Below are 21,150 nucleotides of genomic sequence, written 5' to 3' on the forward strand. Positions count from 1 at the left end.
ACTACTTTTTGAGGTTACTATTTTCTCATATTTTGTTGTGAGTCATAAATGTTTAGTGCCAGCTGCCATGGTAACAGTTCCGACGCTCAAAGAATTCCGAGCTGTTAACCGCCATGGTCGGTGCCCAAAACGCTAATGCGGCTTTGTAAAAGAGAGGGATAGTGCTAAAAGTGCCCTCAGCGCATGTGAAACCCACACGTTACAAAATAGCCCAGGCCACTTTTTAGCACAGCTTATTAAAAGGCCGCCTTTATGAAATATTTGCACATATCTTTATATGTGAAGCTAATGTTTATATTGATATTTTTGAATTAATAAAAGATTTTCACAAACTATGGGCCCCTTTTATCAAGCTGTGCTACAGGTTTTTAGCGTGAGCTGGCATGGGAAATGCTCCGATGCTCATAGGATTCCTCAAGTCTGAGCATGTAGTTCGCTGGCCCACGCTATAAACCTCTAGCACAGCTTGTTAAAAAGGGGGGGGGAGGGGTCATGTTTTATAGGGATGGTTATTTTCTTTTGGATTTTTATTTATTACTTCATTTCCATTTCCTTGTTTTGTTTTTTTCATATTGTTTATTTCTGCTCCCTCTCAATGTCTCTTCATCCTATTCAATTTATGTACCTTTCATGCCTTTTCCTATTATGCTGCCCTGTTCTCCCTTCCCTGATCATACCTTCTTTCTCCCCTTTTCTCTTTCCCTCTTATCTGTTTTCCATCCCTTTTTCTTCCTACTTAAATCCTGCTTCTTACCCCCCTCCCCCCTCCAATGATTCTTCTAAAATCACACTGTGCTATATTTTTCTAAATACGACCATCAGTGACAGCAGCTCTAAGCTCTTTGTAGAAATAACTGAACAGACAAGGGGCTGGAAAGGTCTCTGCCTGCTGACAACTACTGAAATAGTATGTTAATGCAGATTGTGACATGAGAAGAAAAACATGATCTTCCCTGCTGCTGATTCAGTGTCAGAGTGATGACAATGAGGCATAATGCAAACGTACTGCCAATGGTATAGAATTTGCATAAACCTCTACCATTATATCAACGGACATGTTAGATAGATTAGATAGATAGATGATTTATCTACCTCAGTAGGAAATAATTATTTACCTCAGTAGGAAAGAATATAGTCCCCTGACAGCTCCAAACACTTCATCCACTTTTTCCTGCATTGACTTTAACCCCTTTAAAAATAATTATTTTATTTGACCTTCAAACCAGGACATCACCATTTCCTTGTTGTCTTCACTTGAAAATTGCTGTCCATGGAGAGAATTCTTCAAAACTCAGAACAGGAAATTAATCCGAGGGAGCCAGATCAGGACTGTAGGGTGGATGGTTTAGCTGCTGAAACCCACATTCTTGGATGGCAGCCTGTGATTGTCATGACATGTGTACCAGCATATTGTCGTGAAGAAGCAGCATACCTCCTGCGAGTTTTCCTCATCTTTTCTCCTTGATTGACTCCCAGAAAACAATCATTGTGTTGGCATAACTCTTCCTAGTTATGGTTGTCTTGTGTGTCATGAACTCCAGAAGTAAAAGTCCTTCATCATTCCAGAAGATAGTTGCCATGACTTTTCCTGTAGATTTTTCTGTCTTGAACTTTTTGGGGAGATGGGGGATGACTTGTGCTTCCACTGCATTGACTCCATTTTGGACTCAGGATCTCTGTGATAGACCCAAGTCTCTTCTATAGTCCCTAAATGATGAAAAAAAATTCATTTGATCTTTACGGATCATTTCCTAGTTCTCCTGACAGTACTGGAGCCTCGTGGCTTTCTGACATGGCGTCAGCATTCTTGGAACCCATCTTGCACTAACTTTGGACATGCCCAACTTTTTATGAATTATTTTCCAAACTCTATCTGCCAAGATGCCCATTTCTTCAACTATTTGTGAAACCTTAATTTGTCTGTCTGACAAAATTAAATCCTTGCACAGGCCATTCCGTGTGAGGGGCATCATCAAGGAACTCTCTACCCCACTTAAACTGCTTGCTCCAAAATTGTACTTTGTAGACTCACCATAAACTGCAGACATGCATTCATGGATCTTCTTTGGCTTTTCCCCTTCATCTGTGATAAATTTTATCACTGAACAGTGTTCCAAATCTAGCAGTTTCTTACTTGATTCATATGAGGACTCTCCCAGTGGTGTAGTGAGGGTGACAGGTGCCCTGGGTGATGTCACCCTCCCCTGCCCTCTTCTCTGCCCCCTTTGATTCCTTCCCTAACCCCTCTGCTGTACAAGTACCCCTTCCCTACACTGTACCTCTTTTAACTTCTCCGGTGCAAGTAGCATCGCCAAATCACTGCCCGCATTGGTGTCGGCTCTCAGTCTGATGTCTCTTTCTAGGCACGAGACCTGGAAGTGACATAAGAGGGAGAGCCAACACTGGTGCATGCAGCAGGTTGAAGTTGCTGCTTGTGCCAGTGAAGAGACAGAGGTACGGTGGGGGTGGGGGGATGGGAGTGAAGGCACATGTGGCGGGGGGAGGAGTGGGGGAACAGAGAGGAGGAGGGTGCTGGTGCCCTCACTAAGACGCTGACCTACCCCCCTGCCCCTCCCCCCTTACTACACCACTGGACTCTCCTGACAATCTTGAGACATGTCACAACATGCACAGACTTGTTTCAACACGTTTACTGCTTTTTTTCATACTCGGGTAGATAAATTATTGAGCACCTATCTTATCAGCTATCAGATTTATATGGCAATATGAAGACTTAATCTGGAGAATATTGAGTGCATATCACATTTAAAACAGACCTTTTGATTTTACCAAGGCAAGTGCATAGATGTCAGTTGTTATTAATATATCTTCTCTATGCCAATACGTGTACTATTCTGGGAAGGTTATGCTTGTCTTTAGCTATATCTCTGCAATGAATAAGAAAGAGAACTGGTGGCAATGCATTTATATGGGGTGACAGGTCACTTTCTCTGACCTTATCCAAATCTCTGTTAGATTTTGCTGAAAACAACAGCATGGTTATGTGACTTGCAGAAAACTAATGTTTTTTCTCTTTCCTTTCCAAGTTGTCTACTTCATAGATAAAAGTGCAGTTTCATTCTGTGGAGCACCAGAGTATTTCAAGCATGTACTGAGGCAGTTGCTGTAAATAAAATCCATCTTATATTTTTTAGTTAACAAGTACAGTAAACCCCTCCGAATTGCGGACACAGTAATTTGTGATAATTTCTGACCGCCTATTCCTGGTACTAAAGTCATGATTACACCAATCAGGAGCTGCTTTGACACGCTATCTTGCGTGTCTAAGCAGCTCCTGATTGGTGTAGCCTGACTTTAGTACCAGGAAGAGGAGGTCGGAAAATACTGGTAATGATTTTCAGCACCCGCCGGTGCCCCAGCTGCCCTCTCCTGCCTTCGATCAGCTCCTAAACCGCATTTGCCCTAAACCCCTGTGAATTTCAGGGGAGTACTGTATTCCTTGCTGTTGCCCAATATGCAGCTTCTAAACCCCAACTGGAGCAGGTCCCAAAGAGAGTGTAGTGTGATATAGAGTTTCTAGTAATTAATTACTGTAGTTATGTACTTTTTTGCAGTAATCAATAATCCTCCCTTTTACAAAACTATAGCATGGTTTTTAGCACCAGAATTCTATGAGCATTGGAGCTGTTACCACCGCAGCCAGAGTGTTGGAACTGTTACCACCACAGCCAGTGCTAAAAACCATGCTACGGTTTTATAAAAGGGGGCAAAGTAGTTAACTACCTATTCACTATCCCAGTAAGTCTAATTAATTACTTTTGAAAAGTAACTATCATAAAATAACATGATGTAGAAGAGGATGTGGTTGGCACGACCTGGTCAAACCTCCTTGAAATAATCATTCAGGAGAAGTTATATAATATTCACATTGGGGTTGTGTATAAGAGAGATATTTTATCTCTTCATGTACCACAAGTCTTTTACCATAAGTATTCTTGGATGTGGTACCAAGATAGGAAAAACAATGAGTTACTCTAATCAGGTAACTAATCAGCAATCAATTAATTTCCTAAGTGAGTAATTTAGTTACTGTAACTTATTAAGCTGAAAAATAACAATTGTAATTAATTACTTTTGAAGAATAACTAGCACAACACTGCTGATAGCCTTCTGAAACCATCATCCCTTAACAGTTTGAAAGTCCTTGAGCTACCTGAACCAAGGGAGGCATTCTAGGGAGATAAAATTCCTTGATGAAATCAAAGACTGCTTTATGAAGCAGCTGATTCAGGAACCAAAAGGCTAAACAATTGTAGACCTAGTCCTTAGTGGAGCACCTGGTTTGGTGCAGGAAGTAATGGTGCTGGGGCCATTTGGATAACAATGATCATAACATGATCATATTTGATTTAATCTTTGAAGTACACACAGGAAATCCAACATGAAGAGAATGGTCAAAAAGAACTTAGAGGAGCAGATGCAAAGGCCAAAAAATTTACATCAGGCATGGATGTTATCCAAAAATACCATTCTGGGAACCCAAACCACATTCCGTGTATTAAAAAGGAGAAAGGAAGGCCAAACGCCATCAAGCGTGGTTAACAAGTGAAGTAAAGGAAACTATTAAGGCTAAAAGAAAATACTTCAGAAAGTGGAAGAAGGATCCAACTGAAATGATAGAAAACGGCATAATGAATAGCAAGTCAAATGCAAGGTGCTGATAAGGAAGGCAGAGAGATATTGAACAGAAGATTGTGCTGGAGGTAAAAACACATAACTTTGTAGGTATATTAGAAATAGGAAGCCGGTAAGACCACTAGATGACTAAGGGGTAAAAGGGACACTCAGGAAAGACAAGGCCATAGTAGAGAGATTAAATTAATTCTTTGTTTTGGTCTTCACCAAAGAAGATGTGGAGGAGATACCAGTGCTAGAAATGGTATTCAATGCTGATGAGTCAGAAAAACTGAAACAAATCTCTGTAACACTGAAAAATGTAATGGGGCAAGTTGACAAAGAGAAGAAAAGCAAATCACCTGGACTGAATGGTCTACATTCCTGAATAATGATAGAATTGAAAAATGAACTTCAAGAGCTATTGTTAGTAATTTTTAATTTATCTTTAAAATCTAGCATGGTACCAGAAGCCTGGAGAGTGGCCAACATAATGTAATTTTTTAAAAAGGGTTCCAGGGGCGATTTGGGAAATTATAGACTGGCGAGTCTGATTTCAGTGCCTGCCAAAATGGTACAGACTATTATAAAGAACAAAATTATGGAGCCTATACATAAGCATGGATTAATGAGACAAAGCCAACTTGGATTTTGTCAAAGGAAATTTTGCCTCACCAATCTGCTACATTTCTTTGAAGGGGTGAATAAACATATGGAAAAAGGTGAGCCAGTTGATATTATGTATCTAGATTTTCAAAAGGCATTTGACAAAGTACCTTATCAAAGACTTCTGAGGAAATTAGAGAGTCATGGGATAGAAGGTAACATCCTATTATGGATTAAGAACTGATTAAAAGACAGAAAATAGGTTTAAATGGTCAATATTCTCAATGGAACCACCCTGTTAGAATACTGCAAAAAAAGAGTTTATACCTAGAGGCCTTAGGATAGCCAAAGATCCTCATATTTTTCTGGACGATAAAACATTTTTACAAAAATGGGCTTCAATGTTGAATAAATGCTCCCTGGACATAATGATTTTAATGATTGAAAAGACCAGAGAAACTGTTGAGTCCCTACAGAAGGAGTTCAACATTAAGCCTGATGATTTGAAAGCCCAGATGACTGTTTGAGGGACACACAGAAAAGGATTGCCTCCTTTAAAGCAGATTTACATCAAATAAAGAAATATAAGGATGAAGATGACTATAAGAAATCAGTGGTTAAATCTGAATATCACATACAGAAGGCCTACAAGACACCTCAAGGTTCTAAAGTAGATTCTTACTTTCCCTCTGATACCTCTGGGTCAAGTTCAGGTGATTTTTTTAGACAGAAGAAACATCAGACCTCACAGAGGATGGGGCAGGGGGCGAAATCCCGGCAGACAAGGACGCCCAGTAACTAGGTCTCAGAATCAGCATATTTAGATACAGTGAATAATTTATCTACTTATAACCTTTCTCCAATAGAAAGGCAGGCCCTACATAAAGAACGATCTTTTGTCCCCCAAAAAGGTCTATAATTTTTTCAAGCTAGGGTAGACAGACATTTTTTTTCATGCTTTACATATGAAAGAATATTTTCTTCAGACTTCTAACATTCAAATTAGAGGATCAATGACATCAATAGTGAGAAATAAATCAAAATGGAGCCCACCAACTCCATTAAGTGGAACAGTTGAAACATATAAACAGCTAGAGCTTAAAGATTTACATTCTTTTCAACACAAGAAAATATATTGCAAGTTTTAACTATACTAAGGAAGAACATTAGGCGTTACTTCACCTGAAGTCCAACAATAACATCATCATATGCCGTGCTGATAAAGGAGGTGCGATTGTCCTATTGAATAGGACTGATTACATAACTGAACATGCAACAATTAAATGTCACAACCGATTATGTAGAATTACCAACAGATCCCAATGATCAGTTAAAATCAAATACTGTAAAGCATTACACAGGAAGGTCTGGACAAAGGTTTTTTGACAACACAAGAATTTTCTTTTTTTAATGTTAAATTTTGAAAGGTTCCAGTATTCTGTTACCCAGGGAAACCTATTATCTTGAGCAGGGTCTCTCTTTTGGAACCTCTGTCCACTTTTGTGGACTACTTCTTAAAAGTTTGTTAAGTTTGTTAATAGTCCTTTAAGACTCAATTTTTGTTAAGTATTGTATTGTTCCCTAAATATTGTAATTTTATTATGTTTATCGCTTTGAAATATGATTAAGCGATCAATCAAAAACCTTATTAAACTTGAAACTTGAAGGTCACACTAGGGTTTTCTTACATTAAAGACTCCAAGGATTGCTTGACAAAATTAGCTGCAATTGATCATGTGAGTGAGATCACTTATCTTGTGACTTCGGATGTTCAATCCTAATATATATTGATGAAGCACTTGATATCCTCACAGAATATTTATAGGAAGATGCATCTAGGAGAATGGTTTACCACATCCTTTATAACAGAGTTAGCAGCTTTGGCCATGAAAAATATTTTTTTAAAATATGGTGCACATTTTTTATACAAATCTCAGGGGTTGTCATGGAGGCAACAATGGTCCCCTCTGTAAACAATCTATTCATGCAAGCATTTGAGAAACAATGGTTAACAGATAATCCCTTTAAACCTTTGCTTAGACTATGGTTAGACTAGAATATCAGGGGTGGGCAACTTCGGTCCTTGAGGGCCGGAATCCAATTGGGTTTTCTGGATAACCCCAATGAATATGCATTGAAAACAGTGCATGCAAATAGATCACATGCATATTCATTGGGGAAATCCTGAAAACCCGATTGGATTCCTGCCCTCGAGGACCGGAGTTGCCCATGTCTGGGTTAGATACATTGATGACATCTTTTATCTCAGGGTGGGCTCCGGAGCTGAATAAATTTTTCAATGGTTGAATGGGCGTCATTCTAAGATCAAGTTTGCCCCAACCAAACAACCTTCAGAGATATATTTTTTTAGGCATTAAAATTGTTAAGAACATGGATTCATTCAGCAGTACAATAGTCAATAAAAGTATAGACAGAAATATGTTTTTAGAATATAGTAGCTGTCATCCGAATGCTTTAAAATAAAGCTTACTATTCTCTCAATTTTTAAGATACAGAAGGATTTGTTCAGATGTACAAGAATACAAATGTCAAGCACATGGATTGAAGAAGCACTTGGCTGTGTGTGGATACCCAGAAAAGATTAATGTGTTACACACAAGTGCTAGGTTCATAGAAAGAAACAGTTTATTTGAGCCATATAATGTGGAAGATGTTGGGGGTGGGAGGGGTGTAGGGCTCCAGCTAATCCTGGCAGGTGGAATCCCCATCAGCTGAGTTGGCAGGAATCCCTGAAACCAGCTCAGCTGATGGAAATTTCTCTGCCGCAATTAGGCAAGGCAGTTGGGTACATCTACAAAAACTTGCTTTTGGGCGATTTTCACGTGGATGTTTTTATTTTTGAAAATGGCCAAAAAAGGTAGAAGTCCTAAAGACCAAAACTTATACCTAGATCATTTTCAAAAATAAAAGTTAGATGTCTGGCAGCTTTGAAAATGGACATTTTCTGTACTGGGTTTGTGAATGTATTACCCAAAATGTCCAACTTCAGAATTAGACGTCCTATCGAAAATGCCCCTTCACAGACTGTGTCTGAATTCAAGAAAGAGTGGGACACACTTGGGATCTCTTAGGGAGAGGAGGAGATAGTGGATGCTGCAGATGGGCAGACTGGATGGGCCATTTGGCCTTCAGCTACCATAATGTTTCTATATTTCTATTACAATTGTTCTGTTTAATTTTCAGTTTCTTGGTTGCAATTGGAGGTATTGGCTGAAGGTTCACTTAGAATGACTAATATCTTTTCACCAGCCTTCTTACATTTCTAATGCAATACATTATGGATTTTTAAAGAATGCAGTGTGGCTTGCTTTAACTACATATTTTCAAGATGAACTGCTGTATACAGCTTTAGAGGACCTGCTTCCAATACTCAAAAAGAGGCAGATGCGTGTAGACATTATTTGACAACTTGTCCTCTTAGCAATAGTATCTGAAGACTTCCACTAGAGGTCAGAGGTTCCATTTTGATTCAGGAGTCCAATGAGGCAGGAGTGACTGGGGATTGTTCTTTCCCAACTAGTTACTAGGAAGAGTTCCAGGTAAGATTTTAAGGAATCGAGGGGAGGATAGAAGGATGTTTGAGGTGTTGTTCTTGGTTTGGGGGATGGTGGTCAGTGGGTATAGTGCTGTTGGTTGGTTCAGCAGAGGGTATGTGTGAGTGTGTAGAGGGGGGCGGGGGAGAGTTGTAACTACCAGTAGTACTATGGGAAGTCCACATCTATGCTTGACTCATATCCAAACTTTACCACCACCACGATTCCCTTCTCATTCTGTTTTAAATCTATGCATGCTGGGAGCATACATGCCCAAATAGCAGTTTTCTAAAATCATCATCTGGACATGTTTATCATCTAGATGTCTAAATGTTACTATTTACATGTCTATGTGCTTCCAGCATGAGCTCCTTCATATTTGATGGGGTTTGCTTATAATTTTCAGTGCAGAAAATAAGTAACTGGAAAAATCAAGAAATTCTACAAATCATTTATGAATAAAAAGGATTCTTAATAATGGAGCTGAACAGATTTTAATTTTCCTATCTTCAAATGAACTCTTATTTATGAAATGGAAGGGGAAAACTCAGATCTGTTGGAAGGACATAAGGATGATGCAGTGCATCTATCTTGATTGCCTTGTTAATGAACCCAGGAGCCAAATTGGACTTGAATATGGCTTTTATACACTCTAGATGCAAGTCCAATAAAAAAGAAAAATTCTACTGACCATATACTTACATTATATTCTCGGTTAAAGAATTATAATACATGTTCTATTGTCAAACAGTTTGTCCAATTTATTGGGAAGCAGCAGTGGCTTAGTAAGGGAAGGGGGGGCGGACTGCCCTGGGCACTGTTTTGGTGTGGGGGGGGGGGCTGGCACCTCTCTGCCCCCATGCCACACTTGCACCCTCCCTTCTCTCACCCCTTTACCTGCTGCTCACTCCAGCCTACTAGTTTCCCTCTGAAATCACTTCTTGCTCACAGAACCAGGAAGGGACATCAGAGGGAAAGCTAGTGCTGACGTGAGCAGCAGGCCAGAGGAATTGCTCGTGCTGGTGAAGATTTAAAAAGGCACAGGGGTTAAGGGAGGGTGCGAGTATGGCGTGAGGGGCTGAGAGGAGGACATGGGGGCACCACTGCCCCGGGCACCTCCTACCCTCGTCACACAATTAGGAAGCTGTCTCCCTAAGTACAATATCATATATGAATTGCTTCCTAGTAATCAATGAACTAAAGAAGCACTCCTGCTATCTCTTTAATGGTAAATTATCCATATATTTGTGCAAAGAAATAGATATTGTTTAGAAAAAATGTTCATTGCTTTATCATCTTAATCATTATTTGTGCAATAAATTTATTTATAGCATCTTGAAGTACTATGAGTGTCACTGTCATTAGATAATCACCAGTAAGTATGATTACAGATGCTTAGCTCCTCAGGTATCTCACAAACACATCAGTGAGATGATTATCTCGTGATAATAATCAGTAGCATAAAACTGCTCGCTGCATCATTGCCAGTAAATTATGGTGAATGCAGACTTTTCCTTTCTGAAAGTCCTATATAGTAAATTGTGCTGCTTGAATATTCAATCTAATTGTGTAAAAAACATATTGATTTTTCTCTAAATTTTCTAAAATTGTAAATTAATATCCATAAAATAAAAAGCTGATATATTAGACATACAGAGTACAGTTTTAGAGCCATTTATGTGGTCAATAGCATTTTATCAATGTAAATGGGATATCTATAATACGACCTTCTTTAATGTGACAATGCACACTGTTTCATAAAACATGTATTTGTAGTCACATTTAGAGGAGACATTCTTGGAAGTTTGTTTGGCATTCTTTGGAAGTTTATTTGGCATTGTTGCTTAGAAGCAACACATATCTTTTATGGCTCTTATGCCTGTTTACTTGGCATTGTTGCTCTCGTTCAACATCAAGCTACTTAAAGCAACTATTTCACCATCTGTCAATTAAAGGGTTAAGGGAGGAGGTGAATTTTCCTAGATCATATTTTCAATTCTACTTATATTCTATTTATTTATAAAAAATTGATATACCGCCATATTATTTTTTCTTGCAAAAGTATCTGCACATAAGGCAGGGGCAAAACTTATTGGGAATTTTCTACCCGAAGCAAGATTTATTGTGAAAATAACATCTTAGCTTTGAATAAAGATCGGAGGTTACAAAGTGCTTACAGACTAATCCAAGATAGCAGTATGTTTGCAAGCTGTGCTGATTTTCTCTGTAGGTTTCCTCCTAACTGATAGCAAGGAGGAGAGTTTTATATCCTGTGATCTCAGAGAGGTCCCACCAGCTTTCTGTGCAGAAGCAGCATTTCTCCCCACCCCCCCCCACACACACACACTTCCCTGTGCAGCAGCAGCATTTCCCGGCCTTTCCTGTGCAGCAGCAGCATTTCCCGCCGCCCCCTTCCCAGCCGCTGCGTTGAACTTGAGAGAAAAGCGCTGCACCGCGCTACTGCTGGCTTCGGCGTCTTCTATCCACTGCGGCCAACCCTAGCGGAAACAGGAAGTAGTCAGAGAGGGCGGGCCGCAGTGGACAAGACGGCGAGGCCAGCGTTAGCGCGGTGCAGCACTTTTCTCTTAATTGAAACGCGGGTGAGCCGGCGAGAAGGAGGAGGTTTTGGCGGTGAGTGAGGGCGGGAGGAGGGGAGTCGCCGGCTGTGCTGTGTTTCTCCGCTTTGGCTGCCGCATCCACACTCCTGCTGGCCATGGACCTACTGATCACAGATCAGAGATCACGGAAGCACGCAGGTAAGTGCGCATGCGCGGCTAGGGTTTTATTATATAGGATTCCACTCAATTTTGGAGGTGCATCTATAGAGTCATATTACATATGACACCTACTCTTAATTCTCTATTCAGGAAAAGGCCTCAGAATTGGAGCCTATGCACAGTCTTATCATTGACTGAAAGGTCAGCGTAGTTTTTACTGCTCCATGCTCCAGTCATTGGCTATAAAACCTGAAATCTATATTTAATCTTAACGTCTTAATTTTTATTTTTTTCTTATTTTTTATAACTTAAACTATATCTTAAAATATCATTCAGCATTTCAAACTACTAGAGATGCACTGATCCATTGATTTGAAAAACATTTGACAATTGATTACTTATCTCAATCAATGTTTGTTCTACAATGCCATTCAGTGTTTGTTCTAGAATGCCAACGCGGACAGCGTTTTGCGGGTGTTATTCTTTAACCGCTGCTTCAGGGCCAATATTAAAGCATCCGGACATCTTGCTGAAATGAAAGCATGAACTGTTAACCACAACGGTTCCACATGCTGTTTTAAAGTTCAACAGAACTCCATTTCAAAGGTAACTCCCTTCTTCGGGAACTGAAGCACTGAGTCGTTTGCTGGTACATCTCCAGCAATATCTCTTGTATTCAGTAATGCTTAGAAGCCAAACCTATGTCTATCACTTCTAGCTCCTCTGGAATCAGCATTTCCTGGAACTCCATTTGCTCCTCTTGGGTTGGAACTGCAAATTCACCGGGGGAGCCCAAGAGAGCCACAGGCTAGAGAGCAAGCATGTTAGGACCTGTACTTTTGACTAGGCTGTTGGAGAGGTTAGGGAAGAGGAACAAGTTTCTCCCCAAGGAGCAACTTCCCAGCCTAAGCCAGGGTAATCTGCCAGACCCTGTGAAAGTAGAGAAGGCAGGTTCCTCTATTGAATAAATATAGATTTCAGGTTTTTTGGCCAATGACTGGGGCATGGAGCAATAAAAACTACGCTGACCTTTCAGTCGATGATAAGACTGTGCGTAGGCTCCAATTCTGAGGCCTTTTCCTGAATAGAGAATTAAGAGTAGGTGTCATATAATATGACTCTTAGATGCAGCTCCAAAATTGAGTAGAATATTATATATTATGATGTATTGATTATCTATGCCACTCAGGGTGATAATACTTTAAGGCGTTTGATTATGACAATTTGGCTGGATTTGTCAGAAAAATGGCTATCTGGCACTTTTTTGGCATCCATGTGCTTTGAAAATGAGCGCCAAAGTGTTTGTAAATATTTAATTTATTTATTAGGATTTAATTTACCACCATTCTGATGGAATTCACTTAAGGTGGTATATATATATATATATATATATATATATATATATATATATGTATTGTATATAGATATAAATAGTTTGAACAAAAGTGATAAAAGAGAAGATCCAGGCCTCTGAATATACTGTTAGAATGTATCAGAGATGACCTTATATAGAAATAATCCAATCATGGAGTCATATATATTTTCCAAGTTCATATAAATTCAGATTTAAAGGACCCTAAGAGGTTCATAATCAAAACAGAAAACGTTTAAAAAACTGCCCACATCAGCACTTGGATGACCTAAAAGACAGGTCATTCAAGTACCGATAATCAAAACTGGTTTTTAGACGTATCCAGAGACTTTTTAGGCCTTTGAATCCTACTGTGCGCCCAGAGCTGAAAGAGCTCTTTTAGAAGTAATGGTTAGGGCAGGATGTGGGCCGACCTAGACATAGTTGTATTGCAGGGATAATCTAATCTAATCTAGTCTTCGATGTATATACCGGGTCATCTCCCAGTGGAGCTCGACTTGGTTCACATGTAATTAAGACAAGAGTACATAAGAAGAGCATGAGAGAAGAGCTGTATTATTATCATTTTGGTGATACTATAGTTAAGCCGTTTAAATATTGTATGAACAGTAGAGTTTTCAGGGCTTTACAAAATTGTTGTATCTGGCCTATCAGTCTAATAGAGTCAGGAAGTCCATTCCAAATCTCTACCAGCTTGAAGACAAGAGATTGACTAAGCTTCCCAGCAGATTTAATTCCCTTAAAGGAGGGGAAAGATAGCTTATATCTCTGTATATTCCTCGAATGACAAGATCTAAAGGTATTCCAATATAAGGGGACTAATGGGTCAAATATTCCATAGAGAAGCTTGAAGATTATGCATGCACATTTAAATTGTATCCTAGCTTTGTCAACAGAGGGGAAACATGATCATACTTTTGTTTCCTGAAAATAAGTTTAGTTGCCGTATTTTGTATTAACTGAAGTCATTTTAGACTGTCCTGCTTAATGCCCAGATAAACTGAATTACAGTCGTCTAGCTGGGCAAGCACAGTGGATTGTACCAACACTAAAAATTGTTGTTGATGGAATAATGATCTAACTTTCCTCAACATACGCAGACTGAAAAAAACACTTTTTTGTCAAAGAATTTATCTGTTTGTGAAATGTTAAGTGATGAGTCCAGGATGATACCCAGGATTCTGGAAAAAAAAAAAATCTATATGCAATGAAATACCTGTTTTCAGTATAACAGAGGAAAGGAGTATTTCTAATCTTGGCCCAACCCAAAGCAATTTGGTTTCTAGTATAGATTGCTGCATTTCTAAACTTCAAATGTGGGCATTATTCATCCAAATGAAACTGAATGCTGCTAAAACCAAATTGCTGAGATCGGGGTTGACTTCCAATAAAATGAAAATATCTTCTGCGTAAGTAAATATAGTCTCTGCAGATGTGAAATAAATGTTTTTCAGAGAAGTCATATATACAATGAACAGAATCGGTGACAAAGGAGAACACTGTGGCACTCCGCAGCTGGATTTCCATAAAGAGGATGTCTCACCCTCCAAATATACCTCGTAGGATTGTAGTGATAGGAATTTACTAACCCAATTCTGAACTACTTGGTTTAAGCCTCTATCTGATAGCATACGAATCAAGATGTCATGATGGATGACAAACGCGGCCGACAAATCAAATTGCAACAATACTGCACATTTGTTTTGTATCTGTAAATTTTGAATCTTTTAAATTAATGATAATAGGAGCGTCTCCATACTAAAGTTTGGTCTAAACCCATGTTGAAATGGTAATATAATAGAAAACTTCTCCAAGTAGTTGGAGAGTTGGCTAGAAATAATTGACTCAAAAGTTTTACGAGGCTGCCTGGATGGAACTTATACATTGTGACTTAGGCAATCTAAAAACAGGTTTAAGTGACCAGAAGATATCCAAAGTGACCAGATAACCACAGCAGACACAAAGTACAGACCTCCACGTACTCCCCTAGTGATCACTGACCCCCCCACACACACACACACTGCCATAAAAATCGGAATAAAAACATACATACCTGCATCTAGAGCATCAGCACCTGGCATAGGAAAGTCTGGTAGAGCTGCACAAAGGTGACTTAATTAGTCTGGGGAATGGGCTAGTGAACCATAGAAAGGAAGGCCCAAGCTCATAAGCCTCTCTAACCACTGCATGCATAATGGAAAAAGTGAATCCTCCAAAACCCTACTGTACTGCCCTATAGGTGGCACCTGCCGCAACAAGGTCTATTGGTGTTGTAGGCAGGAAGGTATAATAGATTTGGGGGGGGGGGGGGATCACCATGACCTGCAAGGGAGTTGTACTGAGATGTTTGTGGGGCACCCTTTTTGTGAAGTTCACAGCAGTGCCCTGTAAGGTGCCCCACTATTCTGTTGCCATGTTTGTGTGGCCAGTCCATCACTTTGATGGCTCCTTCAACGTCCAAAAGGTCTTGTTCTAGGCATTTGGGACTTGAATGATTTTTTGGATGCGAATGTAGTATAAAGATAGACGTACTAGCAGTTTGGACGATCAAACGGCTGGACATAGAAGTAGACGATTAAAAATAAATAATTTTGGGACATATTTTCAAAAATGGACTTTGGATGCTGCCAATTTTGGGTGACTAGCACCCTAGGCCCAAAACGGACTTGGACGTTTCTTGATTATGCTCCTCCAGGTCATTAGGGAACTTTGTGTATTATATATTTGCATAATAAAAGATTAAATTTGCCTTTGAATATCTCTACAGAAATAAAGGAGATTTGATCTGGAATTTTGAATATAAATTATTCCAAACTCACCCTAAAACTCAAAAGCAATTTATATGCTGCAGTCCTGTAAAGACAAAAATATATATTGACTACTATTTTTCAAGGCACCAGTATTTTTATTAGTTGTACAGACTAAAATACTTTTATAATACTCAGAAGAATATAATGAACAGAAATAAGACATGTTTAAAAAGTTTGGTTTTCTTACACACTTTCCACAGACTGAATGACAGACTACTCATGAAATAAAATAATTCCTTATCTCAGAAGGTAAGATTAGATTGATTTTTTTTTTTTTAAGAGCAACAAGGGGCTTGTGAGGAATTTTCCCTCCTGGCAAGAAACTGGTCAGAGGTTCTGTAAGTAATTTTAGATTTACAATCATATGAAAGCAGTGATATGAATCAGCTTCATTGAATTTGAGGAGTATTTTGCATTTAACTCCGTATTCATTTTGATATCAGCTGAAACCACCTTATGAGGATAGTTTGCTAAAGTGTGTTAAGCATAACTGCATAAGTTAGCATGCAATAACTCTTAGCTCATGGCCACAATAACTCTTACTGCTCAGCTGTGACATGTACAGCATGCTAATTCATGTGGTAACAACTTGCTGGGGGAGGGGGGTGAATGGATGGAAAATGGGGAAACAGATGAAAAGGAAGCGGTAGGTGCATCCCCACCAGTAGGGACTGGTGCAGTAACAAAATCCTCCACCAGCACCCCTAAGCCTACCCCAACACCAACACACCCCGTACTTTTTGAAGTAAGGCCAGTGAGAGGGATGTCTACACCCTCCGACCAGCAGGCCTACCTCTTCAAAATGGCAGGCCTTTCTTTTCCCAGTGCATCCTGGGATGCACCAGGAAGGGGCCTTAGGCCCTGATTGGCCCAGATGCCTAAAGCCTCTCCCAGCAGGAGGGAGTGGGAATCCTGGTTAAATAATTTTTTTGGGGGGGAGGAGCATCTGTTCTTTAGGGCAGATGTGATTCTGCACAGGACGCCAGTACATGATTCTCAGTCGTTTCTTAGGCGGCCACTGAGACTGGCGTCCTATATAGAATCAGGCTCTTATTGGGTTAAAAAGGTGTTAATCGTTACTAATTAACAATTGTGCATGCCACTGCCCATAGTTGTTATTCTAGAAGTTATGCACTCAATTTCTAGGCGGCCATGGATGTGGGAGGGGCATGGAGGGCCAGAAGCATAGCTAGGATATAGAAACCTAGGGGTTAAGAGCCTAATTCCCACTTACCTCAGCTTGGATCTAAATTAAGACTTAAGCTAGTATTTTATAACAATAATTCTGGATGAAACTTCTGTTATAGAATTTATGTTTAGCATGTATTCTAAAGTCTGGCATGCTTTTTTTTTTTTTTTTAATAATTTTTGAATATTGAATTTTCAATAAGAGTAGACAATAACAAATGCCAATGAATTAACAATTGTCTGCAATACAATAGTTTTTGGAGCAAAACTTTGTACAGATGTAATGTAGTAAATATCTGAAAAGTCAATGATAATAAATTAAACTATATTGTTGATGGAGTATTACTTTATTTTGCTTGAAAGGAGCTTTATTATTACTAGGAATGAGATCAATAAGAATCTAAAATATTCCAAGATTTTCTATATGCACAGAGGGCCTGATTCTAAAAACAGTATCCCGATTGTAGGCAGCAGTAGGCCTCCTACCACCATCTAATGGACCAATTGGGATGTTTGTTTGTTTTGGTTTTTTTTGCAAGGGGAGCATACATAGGAGCAGAGAATGGGTGGAGCATGCTTAATGCTGGCTTTTACTAAACTGCAATAGAGCTTCTTACCATGGGTGGGCGAGGCAAATGCTCTGAAGCTCATAGGAATTGAATGAGCAGCAGAGCATTTCTCTCACCTGCTCGCAATAATAAGCTCTACTGTGATTTAGTAAAAGGAGCCCTAAATTACAGAATACTTTAAGTTATGAGCATCCTGGCTGCATTCAGGTTCTCACACGTATGCTAGCTCTATGGTCAACGTAACTGGAGGTGCCTATATATTAGACACACCCATACCAGATTATACTAGGATCCTTTCTGTTCATTTCTATATCGATACATCTTGTTGTGAATGTCTTATTTATGCTTTAGTTTCTTCTAAGATTGACTATTATAACATCATTTATACTGAGTTGCCGTCGGTACCCCGTTAAAAAATTACAAACCATACAAAATAGAGCTATTAGAGTTCTTGTTAATGCTCGTAGATATGATCATATTTCTCCATTTTTTAAAGAATTTCATTGGCTTCCTATGAAATATCGTTTGATGTATAAGGCTTTAACTGTAGCTTTAAAGTGTTACAATCAGGGCAACCTGATTATTTGACAAAATTATTAGTTCCGTATAGACCAACCTGAATTTGTGCTCAATATCTGCTCATCAACTAACCTTACCTTCGTTTCATTTAATTAGGTTAGCATCAATTAATAATTTTGCTTTTTTTTGCCTCCCAAATGAGATATGCTATGAACTTTCTTTTTGGATTAGCTTTTCCTTAATCTGCTTACAGCCCCGAAATCTATGGGCTTCGGGGCCATTACCGCGTAGCAGCCGCTAGCACGGCTTTGTAAAACAGACCCCTAGTTTAGGGTGGAGTCTGATCTGAAGCAACTATTTGACTATTTAATTTATTGACTTTTTTGTTTTTTTATTTTGTTTTTAACAAGGTGTTCTTTTCCTTTTTAAATATTTTTGAAAACCGCGCTGATGTTAAAGTAATATGTGGTCTATAAATATTAATGAACATAAACCTGTGCACCCAGGTCATGCTACAGAATAGGATCCTACTACATGGCCTTGGGGCACCTTGTGACAAACCCATTGCCCTCCCTGGCTTCGTCTCAGGGAAGAGCAGAAATAAAACACAGTCCCTGATCAGGTAAACAGCACAGTTATGGAACTGGCTGACTACCCCTCTGTTAGTGAGACAGAGCAAGACACTTATGAGACTAGTATCACTTAGCAGGATGTCTCTTGTCAGAGTAAAACTTGTACTAAACCAGCTAAGGTTCCAGTTGTTAAAATGGAGCCTGTTCCTTTAAGGAGAGGTCAATGCAGGGAGCCCAAAGTGAGCCATGTTCTGGATCCCAGAGAGCTACAGCCCATCCCCATCCCTAGGAGAAGAGGGTGGGGCAATAAATTACAGAAGGAGAAAGCTTTGAAGCAACAGGGGAGGCAGGACAGGAGGAGGAGGAACCACAGGAAGCTGAGGGGAAGCACTTCCCTCAGGAACCATGGAATGGGCAGGATTGTGAAATGGCTGAAGAAGAACTGCTATTGGGACCAGCTATACAGTGCTCAGAGTTTGGAGAACAAATGGACACAGGTGAACTCTCATTACAACTGCCACAGCTACAGGACTGCATGGAAATTTAGTCATGAACCAAGAACAGAAAGAAGCATTGACTGGTTGCAAATAAGCTCTGTGGGAGTTTTTTTCTCTTGAAAGAAAAACCGGTGCTTTCTTTCCAAGGAAAAAAAGGAGGCATGTTTGTATCTGACATTCTTTTGCTAGGACATCTTTCTTTTTTTTTTTAAGGCTGGTTAAAGCCTAATGAAATTAAAGGTTTGCACTGTGTTATCTAGTGAACAGCAGTTTGCCATTATTTCCCTGCCTCAGATAATCTCATTAAACACTGCTGGAGCTAGTGGCAGACTTCTGAAACCCAAGTTGGAGAGGGTTTGAAAGTTAGTGCAGTTTATGTATGCTTTAACTGTGTTATAAGAACATTATATTTTCCTACTGCTGGTTCAAAGCTGTTCATGCCTTGTAGCACAAGTAATCTGCAGTGCAGGACGTTTTGGACTAAAAGCTTGAAAGTTTTGCTACTTATTATTTTTCTTTTCTTGATTTAAGTTCATGAGTTCACTCACCTGTATGAAGGTGGGAGAAACCTTTTACTATGAAAGAATTTTAACCTGGTTCCCTTGTGAAGAGAACTTTATCCAAGGAGCTGCAAAACCCAGAGCAAACAAAAGGGTTTTGTGCATTACTTTTATTTTGTTACCAAAATGGAATGTTGACCTTTTTGTGTTTTGCCAGTTTATTTTCATGCTTTATCAAAGTGACTACTTTGAATATTGACCAGTTGAAGGTCCAAATAAAATTCAAACCTTATGATTGGATATTGTCTCCTGGGTGTCATATTTCATTTGCACTACATAGCATTTGCTGAATATACCAGGCAGTTGGTTGCCTGTTTTGAAACTCCTGAAGGGCCTCCTCATTTTTCCAGGGGGAGCCACGCCAAGCTTGAGAAGGTCGCTGTTAGCGCTGCCTGTAGACCTAGGCAGGGGCCTAGCAAGCGACAACCTAAGTGAAGGTGCCCAGTTGCAGAATTGCCTCCACAGTATATAGCACTACCCATCAATCAATTTGATTCATCCTAACATTTAAATATATTTTATCACCTTGTATCACTGTGTCCCATTGTTTATCCTCCTTATTTCGGATCTCCAATATGTCCATAAGCCATAATTTGTCACAACACTATAGTGTCATATATACATACTGCACTAAATTTGGCCTTATATTTTAGACAAAAACATGGTATATTTTCACCATTAAATTCAGTCCAAATGCCCTCCAATATTTTAATTTTGTTGTACTTCAGAGATAATGGAGCATTCCCATATGCCCAGTCCCATCTTATTTTTTTTTCTTCAAAGTGTTCCTTAAAATATTACCAATGTTTTTATGTTGACTACAATAGCTGTGATGTAACCTTTGGATTAAGGGAAAATAGCAAATACATGAAATATAAATAACAATTCTGCTCAGCATGACTTTCAACAAAAGAATAAATGGTTATGCTTAACCAAAAAATACCATGAGGAAGCACACATTATGTGTTACAGACTGACTGTACATTTAGAAAAAAAAGTGTTCTGAGAATTTTATGCTTTCAAATGCACTCACTTGCTTACCCACAATTCTGCACAATTCTCAGCATGAAATACTAACAGATACCTTTCCATCTTCTACTGAAGTATGAGGCCTGAGAAACAGAAACAGTGATGAAAGAAGTCAAAAAGAAAAGCAGTGAGCAACAAAGTGTTTTTCAAGAAAATGAATTCCAAAAGTAAATGCTGTTTTGTTATCAGTCAAGTTAAAGAATGTACACAGTTCTAAAAAAAACTTCAGGGATAACAGCAGCAGATGTGTTAACTTAAATTCTGTGCTGGTGTTTAAATTAATAAGTAGTCAAAGTGTTTTAAGCAGACAGGAGAGGCTCCTGTCTGCTTAAATCAAACTTAGGGCTAGATTCACTTACCTGGCTCTCCGTGGCCGATACGTGCAGGCCCGACCAATTCAAAATAATAAAATTAAAATGAGGGCGATCGGAGGAACGCCCCCTCCGACCACACGGATCCCTAGTGTGCAATCCTGACGCATGCGCAGACCATCTGCTTTCCCTATAGATGGTCTGCGCATGC

General features: G+C 39.3%; 1 long non-coding RNA gene across 2 annotated transcripts in view; it reads right to left on the minus strand.

Annotated features, from left to right (window-relative positions):
• Positions 1 to 1,650: 1,650 nt before the first annotated feature.
• LOC117367115 overlaps positions 1,651 to 21,150 on the minus strand; it is a 74,927-nt gene continuing 55,427 nt past the window's right edge. Inside the window, exons 4-6 of one of the 2 annotated variants that reach the window (XR_004540700.1) lie at positions 20,641 to 20,711; positions 15,704 to 15,737; positions 14,937 to 14,982 (exon numbers count right to left, since the gene is read on the minus strand). This is a non-coding gene — a long non-coding RNA (uncharacterized LOC117367115). Of the gene's footprint in view, positions 1,708 to 14,936; positions 14,983 to 15,703; positions 15,738 to 20,640; positions 20,712 to 21,150 lie in introns of those variants that run through there. The other variant, XR_004540704.1, reaches the window with a different exon arrangement.

The sequence above is a fragment of the Geotrypetes seraphini genome, chromosome 1 (assembly GCF_902459505.1).
Source record: "Geotrypetes seraphini chromosome 1, aGeoSer1.1, whole genome shotgun sequence".
Taxonomy (NCBI): Eukaryota; Metazoa; Chordata; class Amphibia; order Gymnophiona; family Dermophiidae; genus Geotrypetes; species Geotrypetes seraphini.